We start from the raw sequence: 17,799 nt of genomic DNA on the forward strand, positions 1-17,799 counted from the left end.
CCCGGAAGTCAGAGCCAAGACCACAGGAAGAGATGCAGGACGTTGGGGCGCAGGAGGCTGCAGTGAGTGAGCAGCACAGGGCAGGGACCGACGGGGAAAAGGTATGGACGGGGTAGCAGGAGAGCAGGCTCGGCGGTGAGCGGGGACCCCAGGGGTTGGAGCGACGGGGGGTGAGCGGCGCGGTCGGACCGGGAGCGTGACACAGATATTATATACCTATTATAAAATGAGAAGTAAGGGAGTGGAAAGTGAACGTGCTGCTGCTGATGCATGCAGATGCCGAGGATGTGGGCCAGATGACACTGTGCCTGCTGTGGAAGCACAACACACACGCTCATCCACGAGATCTAGCTTCCTGTCCCACTTTGCACTGGGGCATGGGACACCACTCTTGAAGTCAGAACACTGCAAACAGGTGGTGGGTTAGATGATAGATAATGCTTCTAGTATGTTTTCCAGCACCACCCTCTCTTCCACACAGTCTCACTTGCCAAAGAGTCTGGACCACATAATCCTCACCCTGATCCTCCTTCCTCCCACCATGGCCTGTCCCAGGAGACAAGTGATCCCTCACTTGGACACTCCGAGGAGCTCTTTATATTTCCATCTATTGTTTCTGGCCTCTCAATCTGCATGTTTCAAGAGGGACATGAGTAGATCATGTGTAGTGATGCCCAAATATTTGAGTGGCTACGGTTAGAGGAAGAAGATGGTGGGGAACGGCAATTATTGCTGAAGAGATAGATGATGATAAGGCTTAGTTGACAACAAGTGATGTTGTTAGATGAGTAAGTCAGGAGGACCAGAGTACGAGAAGTGGAAAACGAGGTGGTGGACGATGAAGTCACTGTCCTAACCGGGGAAGGTGCCATACAGAGAGAAGACAGCAGGTCAGAGAGGGAGGGATCCACAGCACTGCAAAAGTCAGAAAGAGGCAGTGGAGTGGCCAGGGACAGAAGGCGTGAAACTCTTCCCCATAGCACTCACAAGTGACAAGTTCCCAGGCCAAGGGTTAGGTGTTCCCCAGTCTTGCACATTTTTAAAGAAAGTGCAGACGATAAAAGAATGGGCTTTTGCAACCTGTGCCATAAAAAGATCAGCTGGTACCTGATCACTACCAATCTGACCACCACCAGCATGCTCAGGCAAATGTCATCAAAGTACCCGACTTGGTGGGCCGAATGCCTGGGTCCACAATCAGTGTCTGCAGATGACACTACTGCCTCTTTGTCAGTGCTACATGCTTGACAATCAGTTGTCCAGGATGCAGTTGTGGATGCCACCCACCTTACACCTGTTGCTGCACATTTACAAGCACTATCAGCAGCCATGTCCGATTCTTTGTCCCAGCAAAGGGTTTAGCTGTCACTACCCCAGGCATAGGAATGCAAATATAAATACCTAGCCACCAACTCACAGGCTCAAATACTAATAGGGCACATTTCCAGACAGCTTGACCTGGAAATGTTACCATTTCAATGTGTGTGGACATTGATGTTTTCTGCAACGTCAAGGCGGCGGCAGTCCCATTATACTTGGTCCCCAGCTGTCACTATTTTTCCTTGTGTGCCGACCCCGCCTTACACCTGCACGTTTCACATGACATCACTCGCGCCTAGACCAATATAGTTCCTGGGAAGGTCCACATAACTACTGAGATGTGAACAAGTGTTTGTGGGTAGGGATGCTACATTTCCCTGAAGGCACACTGGGTAAACCTTCTGGAGGTGAGGACCGAGTCAGACCCTAGAATGGCAGGCACGGTACTGCTTAAGGAACGTGCCTCTGACTGTGGAGTCCACTTGACCAATGCTAAAGGAGACAATGGTCGTGCCCATATCCCCTCTTTCCACCACTCCCCAGGTGAGCCACTAATTGGGATGCCCAGCTGACCAACGGGATCACAGGGGAAAGGGGGGGTCCAGCCACACCTACAGGGGTTAAATTCAGTGCCCGGGGTCAGTGATTTCCTCTTTCCCTCCGGCTGCCCCCTAAAAGCATTTGTCCTGCCCTCCCTCCCTTATATTCTCAGTATCCTCTTAGTATTTATATTGTTTTCTTACCAGAATAATTGTATGTTAAATGAATAGAGATGAAACCCTTGTATTTGAAATTACGTCACAGCGGAAAAGGTGGGGAGGGGCAAAGGTCGTAACCGCTCGTTGGCTGTACGCCGGTCGGTCGCAGACAAGGTTGCGGCGACGAGCTAGTAATGACATGGAAGGGCCCTTTTCTACCTTTGAATTTAATAAACTGTGACCGACCTGTTTTCACCCCATCTAGGCCTGGCCGTGTTTTCATTTGGGGACTGGTGGGAGGAGGGGAAGGCACCGTTTCAGACACGCGGGTCTCCACAGTCTACCACACTTGCTACAGACACTGAGGGTTGCAGACCCTAGTTCCATCAGTGTTTCCTTCACCAGTTCATGCCCCCCCTCCTTCTCTTTATCTTCCATTTCCAAATTGTCATTTCGTAGCACATAGTCCATATCAGTTGCAAGCTGGATGCAGTGCAGAACTGCCTCGATGAAGTGGCAACAGGTTCTGCTGATACTAATTTGTTTAGGTGACAAACAACACACCACCACAGAGTTGTGGAAAGTTATAACAGACCAGATAGATTTGTGGCTCTCGCAGCTGAACCTACACCTAGCCATGGTCATGGGTGATAATGGCTGTAACCTGGTGGTGGCTTTGAAGCTTCACAAGCTCACATACGTACCATGAGTGGCCCACATGTACAACTTAGTGGTTCAGTTGTTTCTGGAAACCCACCCAGATTTTTCTCAGCTACTTGTGAAGCTGTGCCGCATGTGCGCCCATTTCTGCAAGTCAGCTACAGCTGCTGCCAGTCTGGCAGTCCTGCAGCGCACTTACAAATGCCAGCTCATTGAGTGCAATGTAACCACACACTGGAATTGAACATTACACAGGTTGGGAAGGCTTTGTGAGCAGCAGAGGACAGTAGTTGAATACCAAGTGGTGCATGTCCATCAGTATTCCAGTCAGCCCCTGCAGATAAGAACTTGTGCCACCCTGGCAAAACCAGGGTGTCAGAGGTCTGCATCCATTTTTTTGGTGCAGATCTCACACTCCCTTGGGGAGTTTCCCACACAGATACACACCAGCCAATCAGGCCCCACTCACCCCCTCCCCAGAAAAAGGGAGGGGGGCCAGAGGAGCTTAAAAAGAGCAGAGCAGAGTTTGAGCTGTAGTCAGTCTGCAGGAGGAGAGAGGTCTGGAAGCAGCCCCTGTGTGGAGCTAGGAAAGTGGCAGTAAGGGCCTCAGGAATAGGCCAGCCGCTTGTGGGACCCGAAGTGGACCGGGAGAGGGTAGTGGCATCCCGGTGCCGACTGTCGGGACCCAGTCCGGACCTGTGTACAAAACAGACACAGACATCAGGCAGGAGAACAACACCTGAATTACATGCACGGGTGTGGGACCCGTCCTCACAGCATCTGTGGGCACCAGTTATCAGCAATTTGGTTTACAAAAGACTCTGAGTATTTCTTCCATCTGCGTTCCTGACCCTCCACATCAATCCAGCTTCATCTAGCACCACGATAACCGAACTGTGAGTGTAGGAAATCCCTGCAATCCCTGCCACCACCACAACTCCCAACTGGGCCCCGGGACTACACCTCCCCTACCCGTGGAGGGGATCCCACCTTGCTGCCCCACACCATCAGTCCCGGGTGCAGTCCCTAGAGGCAGCGGCGGTGCCACCATCTCATCACCACAACCCACGGGTGGCGTCACGGACAATCTCCCTTACCTAATCCCCTTTTTGCTGTGGAGCCTGGGATCACAGACCGGGTAACGCTACTATGATACTCACAGAAGTGACCCCTTGGCCCGGATCTGAGTACCCCTTATCCCTGGGCGACACAAACTGATGAGTGGGCATACATGTCTGCCATCTGTGAAGTTCTACAAAACTTTGAAGAATCAAACAAAAAGATGAGCGGCGATGATATCAAAATCAGCATAACCATCTCACATCTGTGTACTCAAATGCTGGCAGATCTCAAGAGCAATCTTTTCATGTGGACCAGGTGGAGATGGAGGTGGAAAGTACATAAGGTGATAAGGATAAGAAGGAACAGAAGATGGCTTTCTGCGCTACAGAGGGTACTACTTCACCAGCTTCATCTTGTCTGTTCAGCCTTATATGCATTTTGGCCAACACCGATTACTGGTTGTTTACCCTTCTCGACCGACGCTACCAGGAGAACTTTCCAACTCTTTTTGCTGTGGCGGTGAGGGCTAGTAATATGGTGCAATACCAGAAGGCCCTAGTCGAACAACTAGTACAAAAATTCCCATCTGATGACACTGTCAGCAGAGGTCATAATTGCTTGGGCAATCAATGGGGAAAGACAATGGAGACCTACCCCAGATCCAACTGAGGCAGGGAAACATTATCAAAGGTCTGGGACAGTTTCATTAGACCATCCGAGCAAACAGGTCCTGATGCAAGGGGAAGTCTCACAAGGAGGGAAATATTTTGGAAGATGGTGAAGGAGTACCTAACCAACTGTACGAGCGTGATTCCTCTGTGCCATACAACTATGGGGTATAAAAGCTGGACACGTGGCAGGAACTGTTACTCTATGCCTTGGAAATCCTGGCCTGCCCTGTCGCTAGTGTTTTGTCAGAGTGGGTTTTTAGTGTCGCTGCAGGCATATTAACAGATAGGTTCATCTGACTGTCAACTGAAAATGCTGACAGGCTGACGCTTATCAAAATGAAAAAGGCCTGTATTGGCCCAGACTTTTCAACCTCACTGGATGACAGCAGTGGAGCCTCAAGCCAATTTAAATGTTCCATTTTTTTAGTGTATTGTCATGCGCCCCCTCCCACTCAAAAAAGGGGATGTGGATCATGTTTTTATTTTCTTATCCTCTTCCGCCACCATATAAAAAAGGTCATCATGTTGCCCTAGCTCAACATTTTTAAATGGTCATGAAGAGGCTCTTGCTCCAGATTTTAAGAGGATAATCAGGTGGTCCTTGCTCAAAATTTTTAGAGGGTCATCAGGCGGCTCTCGCTCAAAATTTTAAGAGGGTAATGTGGTAGCCATCGCTCAAAATATTAGAAGGGTTATCCGAACGGTCCTAGCTTAAAATGTTTAGAGGGTCATCAGGTGACCCATGATCCAAATTTTAAGAGGGTAAACAGGCTGCTCTTGCTCAAACTTTTTAGAGCCTGTGGCCCTTAGTCTAAATTTTAAGAGGGTCATGGGGAGGCTTTTGCTCCAAATGTTAAGAGAGTCTTCATGCAGGCCTCTCTAATATGTTTGAGGGTCATTAACCTGCCTTTTCTTCAAATTTTAAGAAGGGTAACAGGCAACCCTGGCTCTATATTTTTAGAGAGTCATCAGGCAGCCCCTGGTCCAAATTTTAAGAGGGTTATCAAGTGGCCCCCTCTCAAAATTTTTAGATGGTTATCAGATGGCCCTTGCTTCAAATTTTTAGATGGTCATCAGGCAGTCGTCACTCAAAATTTTTAGAGTGTCATCATGAGACCCTCACTTATAATTTTTAGAGTGTCATCATCATACCCTCCTTCATATTTTTTTTCAGGATATGTATGAGGCCTACCTCTACAACTCTCTTACATATATAGATCTATACCCCCAGGAGTATATGTTTTTCAGCTTTTGCATTTAGACTTTGCCAGTCTAGGTGTGCCACTACTTCAAAATGGGTAAAACATATTTTCTGAAGACCTCCTCTACATGTCTTTCAGGGTGTATTGCAGTTCCTTCTTCTAGCTTTTGGCAACCCTTGCACTTAGTGCATATGCTTTATGAGTCTAGGATTACGACCAGCGTCGGAATGGCTACCGGAGGAATCTCCAGTAATGCCAGGCCTGGATTCGGGTATTTGCATTGCATTCTGGAGCTCTCACCTGAGCTCCGACGTGCAGCCTAGACTGAGCCGCGAGCACCGAGTGATTGATTCCCCGGCAATTGCGGTTCAGTTCATGACAGCTGCAGACAGGCCGGGGTGATCTCCGGTGCTCTCCGAAGTTCAGGTTAGAGCACCGGAGATCACCCTGGCCTGTCTGCAGCTGTCATTAACTGAACCGCAATCGCCGAGGAACCAATTACTCGGCGCTCACGGCTCAGTCTAGGCTGCATGTCGGAGCTCAGGTGAGAGCTCCGGAGTGCAATGCAGATACCCTAACCCAGGCTGGCATTACTGGAGATTCCTCCGGTAGCCAGTCTGACGCTGATTACGACTACCTAACAATCTTAACAGAATGTGTATGAGATTCTCCTTTATGTCTTCTAATTTTTGACAGTTCTTGCATTGTCCGCATAGATTTTGTGAGTTTCAGAGTCCCTCCTTCATAAATTAAACAGGATGTTTCTGACCATGTCACACACAACACATGCACACAGATAAGGTAGTAAATGTGAAAATTACATTTAATGGTGACTACCGGTGGGTGTAGTTTTATTTTCCCCTGAACTATGTTATCTATAGTAGTCATAGGCGACAGGGGTATATAGTGAGAGAAGGCCCAGCTATTAAGGGATTTAGGAGGCACTTTTTTTTTCTCACTTTGCCTTATACAGTGCCTACAAGTAGTATTCAACCCCCTGCAGATTTAGCAGGTTTGATAAGATGCAAATAAGTTAGAGCCTGCAAACTTCAAACAAGAGCAGGATTTATTAACAGATGCATAAATCTTACAAACCAACAAATTATGTTGCTCAGTTAAATTTTAATACATTTTCAACATAAAAGTGTGGGTCAATTATTATTCAACCCCTAGGTTTAATATTTTGTGGAATAACCCTTGTTTGCAATTACAGCTAATAATCGTCTTTTATAAGACCTGATCAGGCCGGCACAGGTCTCTGGAGTCATCTTGGCCCACTCCTCCATGCAGATCTTCTCCAAGTTATCTAGGTTCTTTGGGTGTCTCATGTGGACTTTAATCTTGAGCTCCTTCCACAAGTTTTCAATTGGGTTAAGGTCAGGAGACTGACTAGGCCACTGCAACACCTTGATTTTTTCCCTCTTGAACAAGGCCTTGGTTTTCTTGCCTGTGTGCTTTGGGTCGTTGTCTTGTTGGAAGATGAAATGACGACCCATCTTAAGATCCTTGATGGAGGAGCGGAGGTTCTTGGCCAAAATCTCCAGGTGGGCCGTGCTATCCATCTTCCCATGGATGCGGCCAGATGGCCAGGCCCCTTGGCTGAGAAACAGCCCCACAGAATGATGCTGCCACCACCATGCTTGACTGTAGGGATGGTATTCTTGGGGTCGTATGCAGTGCCATCCAGTCTCCAAACGTCACGTGTGTGGTTGGCACCAAAGATCTCGATCTTGGTCTCATCAGACCAGAGAACCTTGAACCAGTCTGTCTCAGAGTCCTCCAAGTGATCATGAGCAAACTGTAGACGAGCCTTGACATGATGCTTTGAAAGTAAAGGTACCTTACGGGCTCATCTGGAACGGAGACCATTGCGGTGGAGTACGTTACTTATGGTATTGACTGAAACCAATGTCCCCACTGCCATGAGATCTTCCCGGAGCTCCTTCCTTGTTGTCCTTGGGTTAGCCTTGACTCTTCGGACAAGCCTGGCCTCGGCACGGGTGGAAACTTTCAAAGGCTGTCCAGGCCGTGGAAGGCTAACAGTAGCTCCATAAGCCTTCCACTTCCGGATGATGCTCCCAACAGTGGAGACAGGTATGCCCAACTCCTTGGAAAGGGTTTTTTACCCCTTGCCAGCCTTGTGACCCTCCACGATCTTGTCTCTGATGGCCTTGGAATGCTCCTTTGTCTTTCCCATGTTGACCAAGTATGAGTGCTGTTCACAAGTTTGAGGAGGGTCTTAATTAGTCAGAAAAGGCTGGAAAAAGAGATAATTAATCCAAACATGTGAAGCTCATTGTTCTTTGTGCCTGAAATACTTCTTAATACTTTAGGGGAACCAAACAGAATTCTGGTGGATTGAGGGGTTGAATAATAAATGACCCTCTGAATAAACTTTTCACAATTTAAAAAAAAAAAAAAAAAAAAAAAGAAATAACATTCTTTTTTGCTGCAGTGCATTTCACACTTCCAGGCTGATCTACAGTCCAAATGTCACAATGCCAAGTTAATTCCTAATGTGTAAACCTGCTAAATCTGCAGGGGGTTGAATACTACTTGTAGGCACTGTATACAAATCATTATACAGGAAAGAATGTTTCCTGGAAATACATTTCATCTTTGGTTTTCTATGTTTTATTGTCAGTCTGTAAAAATGCTGTAATACTCTTACAACATCGTACTCAGCAGCGACCTGGGAGTGATGCATCTAGGTGTGTTCCTCATGGTGTTACTGTGAAGCCCCTCAGGTGTTGTGTCGGTGCATTACCTTCAGGGACTCCACTCGGCTGGATCTTGTCACTGGTAGGAAATCTTCTATTTGTCGTGACGCCACTCTCAGAATTGCGGTCAGTGGGGACCGCCACTGCAGATTAAGGGATGCCTGGGGCTGATGGTGGGTGCAGTCGGGTGTAGTAGCCTCCTGAGAGTGAGGCAAGCCCCAGGGCCCTGTGTAGGTGCGTGGAACCACAAGGCGCAGAATAACTCCACACACGCAGAATGTCTTTCAGGGGTTTTACTCACTTTAGATGGCAGGGTGAGTAACCCGGGCGTAGCTGGGATGAACCAGGCTGGAACCAGGTATCCTTCCGGCTGACTTCTGATGGTGACTACCAACTCGCCTTCCTTAGCCCTTAGTGGTTTGGGGTGACCCCGACTTTTAGTCCCTATGGGGGTCACCCAGGGAAGTTGCTGAAGCCTCTCTCCCCTTCGTTTGCCGTTTGCTTGTTGCCTGGGCCAGATCACTCCAGCTACTTGCCTCCTGTGAACTGTGGGCCCTAACTGTGGCTACGTGGCTGCGGCTTTTAGGTGTTGTGGTGTGGGCTTTGAGGGCCCCACACCGGCAGGTTTAGCAAGGAAAGGTGGATCTATCCCCGCTCCGGGATCTGCCGCCCGTTTGGGCCTGGTTCTCCCTAGCAGTCTCCTTACTTCCCACTCTGTGCTCTCTCTCTAGCTGGAGATGGGTTTCGGGTAGCACTCCTAGGTGACCGTTCTCCCCCGTCGGTAGTCACTGCGCGGACGCTGTCAGACTGCAACAGCCCCAGGGGTAGGGTCTGCTCCCTTCGGAGCTCCCTGGACTCTGCACTGCACTGAACCGGCTCACTGCCCCTCCTCTCCTGTTCTTGCCTACGCCACCTAGCAACCAGGCTCTCTTACCACACCCCTTGAGAGGAGATGGAGGCTTTTGGCCCCCTCCACTATTCCAGTGGAGGTGAAGGCTTTTCCCCCTCCTGGGATCCCCAGGGGTCCTCTCATAGGTACATGTGTGAGACCTGATCACTATGCGCCTGTGTAGTCACACCTCGGTCAGCCTTCTGGATTACCTGTATTGTACTGTCCCCAGCATGGGTGCAGTACTCAGTGGTGCCTGACCAGGTCAGGGGCGCCACATTACCATTGTATTTGAGCTGTGTTTCCATCCACTTCAGTGGTTTTCCTGCCTCTCCAGCCCTCCTGTTAGGGTCTTCCTGAAAAATGCTCGAGTTTCCCATGGACTTCCATTATACTCGTTAGTCAAGTAGAGCCCATTTGAGAGTTCCAACTTGCTGATTTGTGTATCGAGCACGGTAACATTTTAGTTCTCACTCATCAATAATGCAGAATCAAAGCTTTTCTATACTATAAAAAATACTTAAAAATGCAGCTCACATCTGGACTAAAAACACATTAAATAAGGAGGAAAAGGAATAAAAAATGAAGCAAAAATACAGTAATCAGAGAAGATTGTTGCATAGTCTTCTGCGGACACATGCGGGGACCCCCCCCCCACAGGATTTATGCAATATGTGAACACGGTCCTACAGGCACCAAAAAGCCAGCTATTGTATAATGAAGCGTACATCAAGATGATAAAGTTCTGGCTGCTACGACTATGAATTAATGAACAAAAAATAAATTCATAGGTCCCAAATTGAGATGAACATGATGCACAGATGACATTTGGCAGTTATGGCTAATCAAAAGCTGCGACAGGGATGCCAGAAGGGAAGGGATTTTTGGGTGCATCTAGTCCAGCCTCCAAGTATCACTGACCTGGATGCTGGACCAGAGTCCTGTAAATCGATCCACTTAACTCCAGTCCTAACCTTCTCGGATACAGCCAAGAGTCCAGGATTTGGGTCTAGACCTTGCAATCTTGGATGTCTGCTGAATGTCTTTCACTGTCACAGCCCCTGTGACATCTCCTCCTGCCAGGGTATGAAGAAATGATAAATGAGTGTGACTATTGGTGTGGTCGGGGGCTTGGTGAAAGTTTGCCATGGCGCACATATGTGGCGCCCTGGACTAGCCAGGTCGTCACAGAGACTACAACACGACACCCCCACCCCGAGACAGGCACATCAGTCAGACACAAAATCCTTGTTGCCTCCCTCCAGGGGCTGATGTCCACACCAGGTGGGGTGGAGCCAGGCGGTTGGCCCCACCCACTGAGGAGTTCACAGTCCTGGAGGCGGGAAAAGGGAGTCAGATCAGTGAGTGAGAAGCAGAGTGCAGTCAGAAAAGTGAAGGAGTGAAGAAGTAGGAGTAGAGGAGCAAACTGACTGTGTCCGGGTACGTGGCCCGGGCACCCAGAGCAAGGTTGGCAGATGGTGGTAGCCGTCTGCAGGAGAGGCAGATCAACGCGGAACCGTAGGACCGGGGATGGGCGGTGGCCTGCCGGTACCGAACCGGGGAGCTAAGTGAAGCCAGCACAAACCGGCAGGGCCTGCGGACCCCGACCAGGCTTGGAGTCGCCGTTAAATAGGTCAAATCCGTCAGTGACCGGAACCCCAGGGGTTTCCTAACAGCCAAGACCCGATTGAAGGCAACCGTCCAACTAGCAAAAAGGGAATACAGCTACCGCCACAGCTAGAGTTCCAAGGGCCAGAGCCTGCGGGCAAAAGGGCTCCTCCGGCACATATACACGCTGGGGAGCGGGTTACCGGTGGGAAGCCATCGGGACCGAACATACACAAAGGTGCAGGGAAAGGCAGCCACCACCAACCGTCCGAGAGAAACCACAGCAGCCGGCTGCGGGACCCGTCCATCCAGCCGTTTGGTTTACCAGAGACTTTGCATCCATTTGTGGCTGAGTGAGTACTACCGTGCCATCCGGCACTGCGCTGCGCAGTCCAAGCGACCCTGCACCTTGCCAACCCTGCCTCCCCGACACCTCACCGGGCCCCGTGACCACCAACCCCTACCCACGGAGGGGAAAACAACATCCCAGCTGCTCATTACCATCGCTCCCGGGATCCCCGTCAATAGCAGCGGTGGTGCCCAACCTCACCACAACCCGTGGGTGGCGTCACGGACCAAATCCCCAAATCAAACTACCCCCCTTTCACTCACGGGCGAGGAGCGCCGCTCGAGTCCCCGGATCCGGCCCACCTCTCGAGCCACCGAGCAGCAGCAGCAGCGCCGGACCCGAGCGTGGTGAGCGCAGCGCCCTGCCGCCCGTAACAACTTGGCATCACGAACAGGATCTTACCGTTCTACCGGCTGGTAGAAGTGCGCCTTGTGTCCCGCCGGGGGTGTCCGGCCGAAAAATTTCAGAATACGCCATCTTGGGCGCGAAGATTTTCCCGCTCGAGCGTCTTCTCGAGCAGTGGAGGCGCGAAAGCCGAAGCCGCGCCCCTGAAGAGGAGGTGCTGAGAAAAGACCAAGGGGGGCAGAAACAAGATGTCTGCGCCCGACGAAGCCGCTGGAGGAGCGGCAGTCGCAGCCGCAGCGGCGCCTGTGAATGAGAATGGGCCAGGCCGTGCTCCGGCCACATGAGCAGGGGAGGCTGCGGCCCCCGCCATTGCTCAGGTGATGCCGTTCTCCTTGCCCTATGTGCCCGGAGCTACCTGGCTGCCGCAGTACGACGGGAAACCTGATGCTTTATAGGTCTTCCAGAAAAAGCTTAACCCGGTCTTAGAACTGTATCCCCTGAGCGGTAAGCAACGTGCAGCGGTAGTGTTGGGGCAGCTAACCGGCGCGGCTGAGCAGGAGACGGAGACCTGGACCGAGGGGGACCGGGCCTCCGTGGCCACTATCTTTGAAAAGCTACAGATTGCCTTCGAGACCCGCACCGAAGCCGAGCTGCGGATGCAGTTTTATCAATGTCGACAGCGGCCTGCAGATAGTGTCAGAGACTATGCCTTGCGCCTGCAAACCTCCCTCCGTACACTGAAGTGGGTGGATACCATTAATGATGTGGACAGCAACAAAATGTTAGTTGAGCAGTTCGTGCAGGGGATGGGATCCCCGGAGGACCGCAAGCAGCTCCGGCTGTGGGCCCTAGAACACCCTAATGTGGACTTTGCCGTGCTGAAAGAACGGGCCATCAAAGCTCTGCAGCCCCCAGCATCCGACGTCCCTGAAGTGGCCCCATGGCCAGCTGAGACGGCTCCCATCATGGTAGCCCCTTTTCTCCCCGCTCCCTCGGCGCCTGCAGCCCCTGGCGGGATGATGGAGGAGCTGGCTGCCCAGGTCCGTCGCATGGATGGAGATCTCGCTAAGATCCTTGCCGCAATCCAGCCTTCGACGAGACCCAAGCCCCCGGGGAGGATACAGCTCGCCGACAGCCCGGAGGACGTCCCCTGGATGCAGCGGAGAAGGGCCAATGACTCACGGTATGGACCTCCAATTTGTTACAGGTGCAGCAAGCCCGGCCACTACTCCCGACGGTGTCCGTTAAACGAGCAACCCCTGGGGCCAAGGGCCAATCCTCAGGAGTAGAACCCAGTGGCCCCCCAGACTGGCGGGACCGGTACATCGGAGCCCGGCCCATCATCCCTCTGGCAGTGGACGGCATCCCGCTGATGGCACTCCTGGACACTGAATCCCAGGTAACCACGATACCCTACACACTGTATCAGCGGTATTGGGGGATGAGCTTGCCCCCCCAGATGATAGCATGACACTGGTCACAGCCGATGGACTCCCCTTGACCCAAGTGGGGTACAAACAAGTGGCCATGACCGTGGGACGGGCTGAACTATAGCACCAGGGAATGATTGTGATAATGAATGAACCCAGCGACCATAACCCAAAGGTAGTGCTAGGGACTAATGTGATGGAGCACTACATGAGTGAGGTGTTGACCCTACTGCAGCAGCTGGCCGCCACAGCAGCAGGAGGCCAACAGAGGGCTGTGCAGCGTGAGATCCGGGCCTTGATGTATCTGCAGCAAGTGAATTCAACAGGAGGGGAGATTGGGGGAGTGAGAGTGATGGATGCGGCCCATTTGATTGTGCCTCCCAGGAGTGAGATGATGATTTGGTGCAGGGCAGCGGTAGGTCCCCAGGGACGGGATTACCCAGCCATGGTAGAGCCCATGCCCTCCGAACACTGGCCCACAGTAATGGCCGCCCGAAGGGTGGTAGACGTCAAGAAAGGGAGAGTGCCCGTAAGGGTGTTAAACTGCAGGGAGGAGGAGGTTAGGCTTCCCCGATATGCTACCCTTGCCAAGCTGCTTACTCTAGACCCCCACACCATTCAGGAGGCCGTTCCCCTGACCTCACCGCCTGCTGCCAGTCACCACCTATCCCCGGAGCGGTTAGATGAGTGGTGTCAAGAGTTACATGTAGGCACTGATGATACCCCCACACATCACAAAGAAGGGGTATACAGGGTGGTACAGGAGTACGAGCAAGTTTTCAGCAAACATTCCCTAGATTTTGGGTGGATTAAAGGGGTCCAACACCACATCCCCACTGGCGAGCATCCCCCCATTAAAGAGAGATACAGACCTATCCCCCCTGCACACTACCAATGCGCCAAAGACATGTTGAGGAACATGAAGGAGGCGGGAGTTATTCGGGATAGCTGCAGTCCCTGGGCCGCCCCGCTGGTGCTGGTAAAGAAGAAGGGTGGCACCATGAGGATGTGTGTGGATTACCGGAAGATTAACCAGATAACGCATAAATATGCCTATCCTCTGCCCCGTATTGAAGAGTCCCTGGCCGCGCTGGGAACCGCTAACTATTTCTCTACCCTTGACCTCACCAGTGGGTACTGGCAGGTGGCCGTGGCGCCTGAAGACTGTGAGAAAACCGCCTTCGCTACACCCATGGGACTCTGTGAGTTCAACAGCATGTCGTTCGGGCTGTGCAACGCCCCTGGAACCTTCCAACGGCTGATGGAATGCTGTCTGGGACATCTGAATTTTGAGACCATCTTGATGTACCTGGACGATGTAATTGTATACTCACAGACGTATGAAGCCCACCTGGAGCACCTGGCGGAGGTGTTCGCGTCCCTTGCCAAGTACGGGATGAAATTGAAGCTCTCCAATTGCAATCTATTGAAGCCCAAGGTGCAGTACCTCGGACATGTGGTGGGCGCAGAAGGCGTCGCCCCAAATCCCGAAAAGATCACTGCCATTTAGGACTGGCCGAGGCCGACCACGGTGAGGGAGGTGAGACAGTTCCTGGGTCTGATGGGCTACTACCGCCGCTTCATTAAGGGATACACGAAGATGGCCGCCCCCATGCAAGACCTCCTCGTGGGACAGACCAAGGGTTGCAGGTCCCCTGGAACCCCGTTGACATGGGAAGAAAAGCATGAAGAGTCCTTCCGCCAGCTGAAGACGGCCTTGACCGGGGAAGAAATCCTGGCGTACCCCGACTACAGTCTCCCATTCATCCTCTACACCGATGCCAGTAATGTAGGCTTGGGAGCAGTCCTATCCCAGATCCAGGACGGAAGTGAGAAGGTGATCGCTTATGCTAGCCGGAAACTCCGACCTACGGAAAGGAATCCTGAGAACTACAGCTCTTTCAAGCTTGAGCTCTTAGCACTGGTGTGGGCCATCACCGAGCGATTCCGCCATTACCTAGCGGCAGCCAAGTTCATCTTTTATACGGACAATAACCCGCTAACCCATCTGGATACAGCTAAGCTGGGTGCATTGGAGCAGCGGTGGGTGGCCAGGTTGGCCAATTATAACTTCACCATCAAGTACCGAGGCGGCCGTAAAAATGCTAATGCAGATGCACTCTCCCGGATGCCCCACCTGTTGGGAGAAGGGTAGGATGATGATGACCTCGAAGAAATCGAGTTGCCTGCGTTCCACCGGCTGCCAGCCGAGAAAATGCATGTCCATCAACAACAAGTGAACTTAGATCCGCTGCCCAGCCAGGGGTGGCAAGAAGCCCAGGACCAGGCACCTGCTGTCCGCTTGGTCAAGACCCTGGTGGAACAAGGCTCGGCTGGAATAGACCCTGCCGCCCCCGCCGAGGCCCAACGACTGTGGAGGGAACGAGCCCGGCTGTACCTGCACCAGGGGAAGCTGTATCGGGAATTGATCAACCTGAAGACCCACGAGAAGGTTCGCCAGCTGGTGATTCCCCAGACTAACGTGCCCACTGTCCTGTGGGCATACCATGACGTTGCCGGGCACTTTGGGTGGAAGAAGCTGGAGATGCTGTTCAGGGAGCGATTCTATTGGAGTGGGATGCGGGAGTCTGTGGAGGCCTGGTGCCGAGAATGTGGTCCCTGTGCACTGAGGAGAAGGGACGAGGCCAGCCAGAAGGCCCCTCTGTGCCCAATCATTACGCATCAGCCGCTGGAGCTGGTCGTCCTCAACCACGTGAAGCTCACCCATAGCCGAAGTGGGTACACCTATGCTCTGACCATTGTAGACCACTATTCAAGATTCATGGTGGTTGTCCCAGTCAAGGACCTGATCAGCCGCACCGCCGCTAGAGTATTCCATGCCTATTTCTATCGACCGCACGGGTACCCGGAGAGGGTGCTTACCGACTGGGTCCCGGCTTTCGAAGCAGAGGTGTTTCAAGAATTCTGCCAGTTGTACGGCTGCAAGAAAATTCGGACCACGCCTTAGCATGCCCAGACCAATGGCATGTGTGAGAAGATGAACCATCTGGTCCTGGGTCTTCTAAAGACATTACCGCTAGAGGAGTGGAACCTGTGGCCAGAAAAGCTACCTGACCTGGTCGATATGTACAATAACATCCCTTCCAGCTCTACCAAATGTACACCAGCGTACCTGATGAGAGCTCGACCCGGTCGGCTGCCAGTAGACCTAGAGATGGGTTTGGAAGCCCCAGAAGCCCTCCCTTCGACTGCTGGATGGGACACTCGGCGAACTGCACAGTACCGACAGGTCCAAGAACACGTAGAAACGAACTTGAGTCGGAGTCGAGGACAGCAGGAGCAGTGCTTCAACAGGAAGGCTCCTGCAGGTCACTTTCAGCCTGGGGATGTAGTACTGAAGCGAAAGAGAAGAACCCATAAGCTGGATGATCAATGGGAGAAGACCCCGTATGTCATACAACCCACTGAATGGGAGAATGGGAAGGCCTACCAGATCAGTCGTGACCAGGGGAAGACTTTGGCCATGGTTTCCAGGGACCACCTGAAGAGGTGCCCACCGCCATTGAGGGTGGCAACTGAAGCTCCGGTCCCCAGTCCGGCTGGGGAGAAAGAGAAAGGGGTAATCCACACCATGATGGGCGATTTCCCGACAGACTGGCCTACGCAGAACGGCGCAGTGATTCTTCCAGTGATACTGTTCCCACAACCCGTGGAGGAAAAAGAGATGGAAGTAGCCGACAATGAGCCAGTGCCCAGGGATGCGCCTGTACCCAGTTCCCCTATGTCTCCGCCTGCCCCACACGATAGACGGGAAGAGGAACCAGTTGTTTCCTCTGCCCCACTGCCTGTCACCACTGACATTGGGCCCCGAAGGTCCACACGTCCCAACCTAGGTCGAACCCCGCTTAGGTACAGGGAAACTACCATTTAGGGTAGGACATTATGCGTTGAGTGTGTAAATAAGAAAACGAATGACTGGGAATCAACTGAAGTTTTTACCTGATTGGCACTGTGATTGATCCGGCCGTTGCCGGCAAGTAGTCCCCGCAGGGACCCTTTGTACCGTTGCATAAGAAACTGCTTATGGACATGCCTGAGAACTTGCAGGGCACCCACAAACTGGTGGAAATGTAAATATGTTGGGCATGTTTCCGTTGCCGCCTCCGGAGAGGCTGATTTGGAGGATGGGCCTGGAGGAAAGAGATGGCCCAGGCCTGCCACTACCGCAACCGGTGGCAATCCTCCGGGGGTCAGGGGTCCCCCATGGGCGTAGGGTCCCCTGAAGTGACAGTCGGGTGCGAGACACCGTACCCTGTTGTGAATGTTAGTTATGTTTTGGCTGCTGGAAGGCTCCCTCTGGTGGCCAGGAATGGTTTGGACTTGGACCAGGTGTGTTGTGCAGTGGGTGTTTCCTTTGCTAACTCTCTGCTTATTTAAGTCCTGGTCTGATTGCAGGCTGTTGCCGGATGTCAGTTGTTCTTTGTATCTCCAGCCTGCTTAATCCTGCTTTACACCACATCTACTCCAGATAAGTGCTTGCTCTTTATTTATTGTCTGGTACTTTTGCTTATCTGGGTTTGTCATTTGTTGTGGTTGGTTTCAGTTTATTTCCATCCAGGGATTTTCCCCCTCAGTGGATTGTTGAGGAACTCCCTGCAGTTCTGTGTGGAGTATAGCTCCTTTGGGTCCATGTGTTTGTGGCTTGTTGAATTTGTTATAATTCTTGTTTTCTGTTCATTGGTATGACAAGGGCACCTGGTATAGGACAGAGTTCAGATCGAGCGATCTGAGGGCCTTTTTGTACTATCAGGAAGTTGGTATTTTGCAGGGTTTTTCTCTGGCCACCATCAGTCCCTTTCCTGTCCTTTCCTATTTTAGTCAGCG

The sequence above is a fragment of the Anomaloglossus baeobatrachus genome, chromosome 2 (assembly GCF_048569485.1).
Source record: "Anomaloglossus baeobatrachus isolate aAnoBae1 chromosome 2, aAnoBae1.hap1, whole genome shotgun sequence".
NCBI classification, from domain to species: Eukaryota; Metazoa; Chordata; class Amphibia; order Anura; family Aromobatidae; genus Anomaloglossus; species Anomaloglossus baeobatrachus.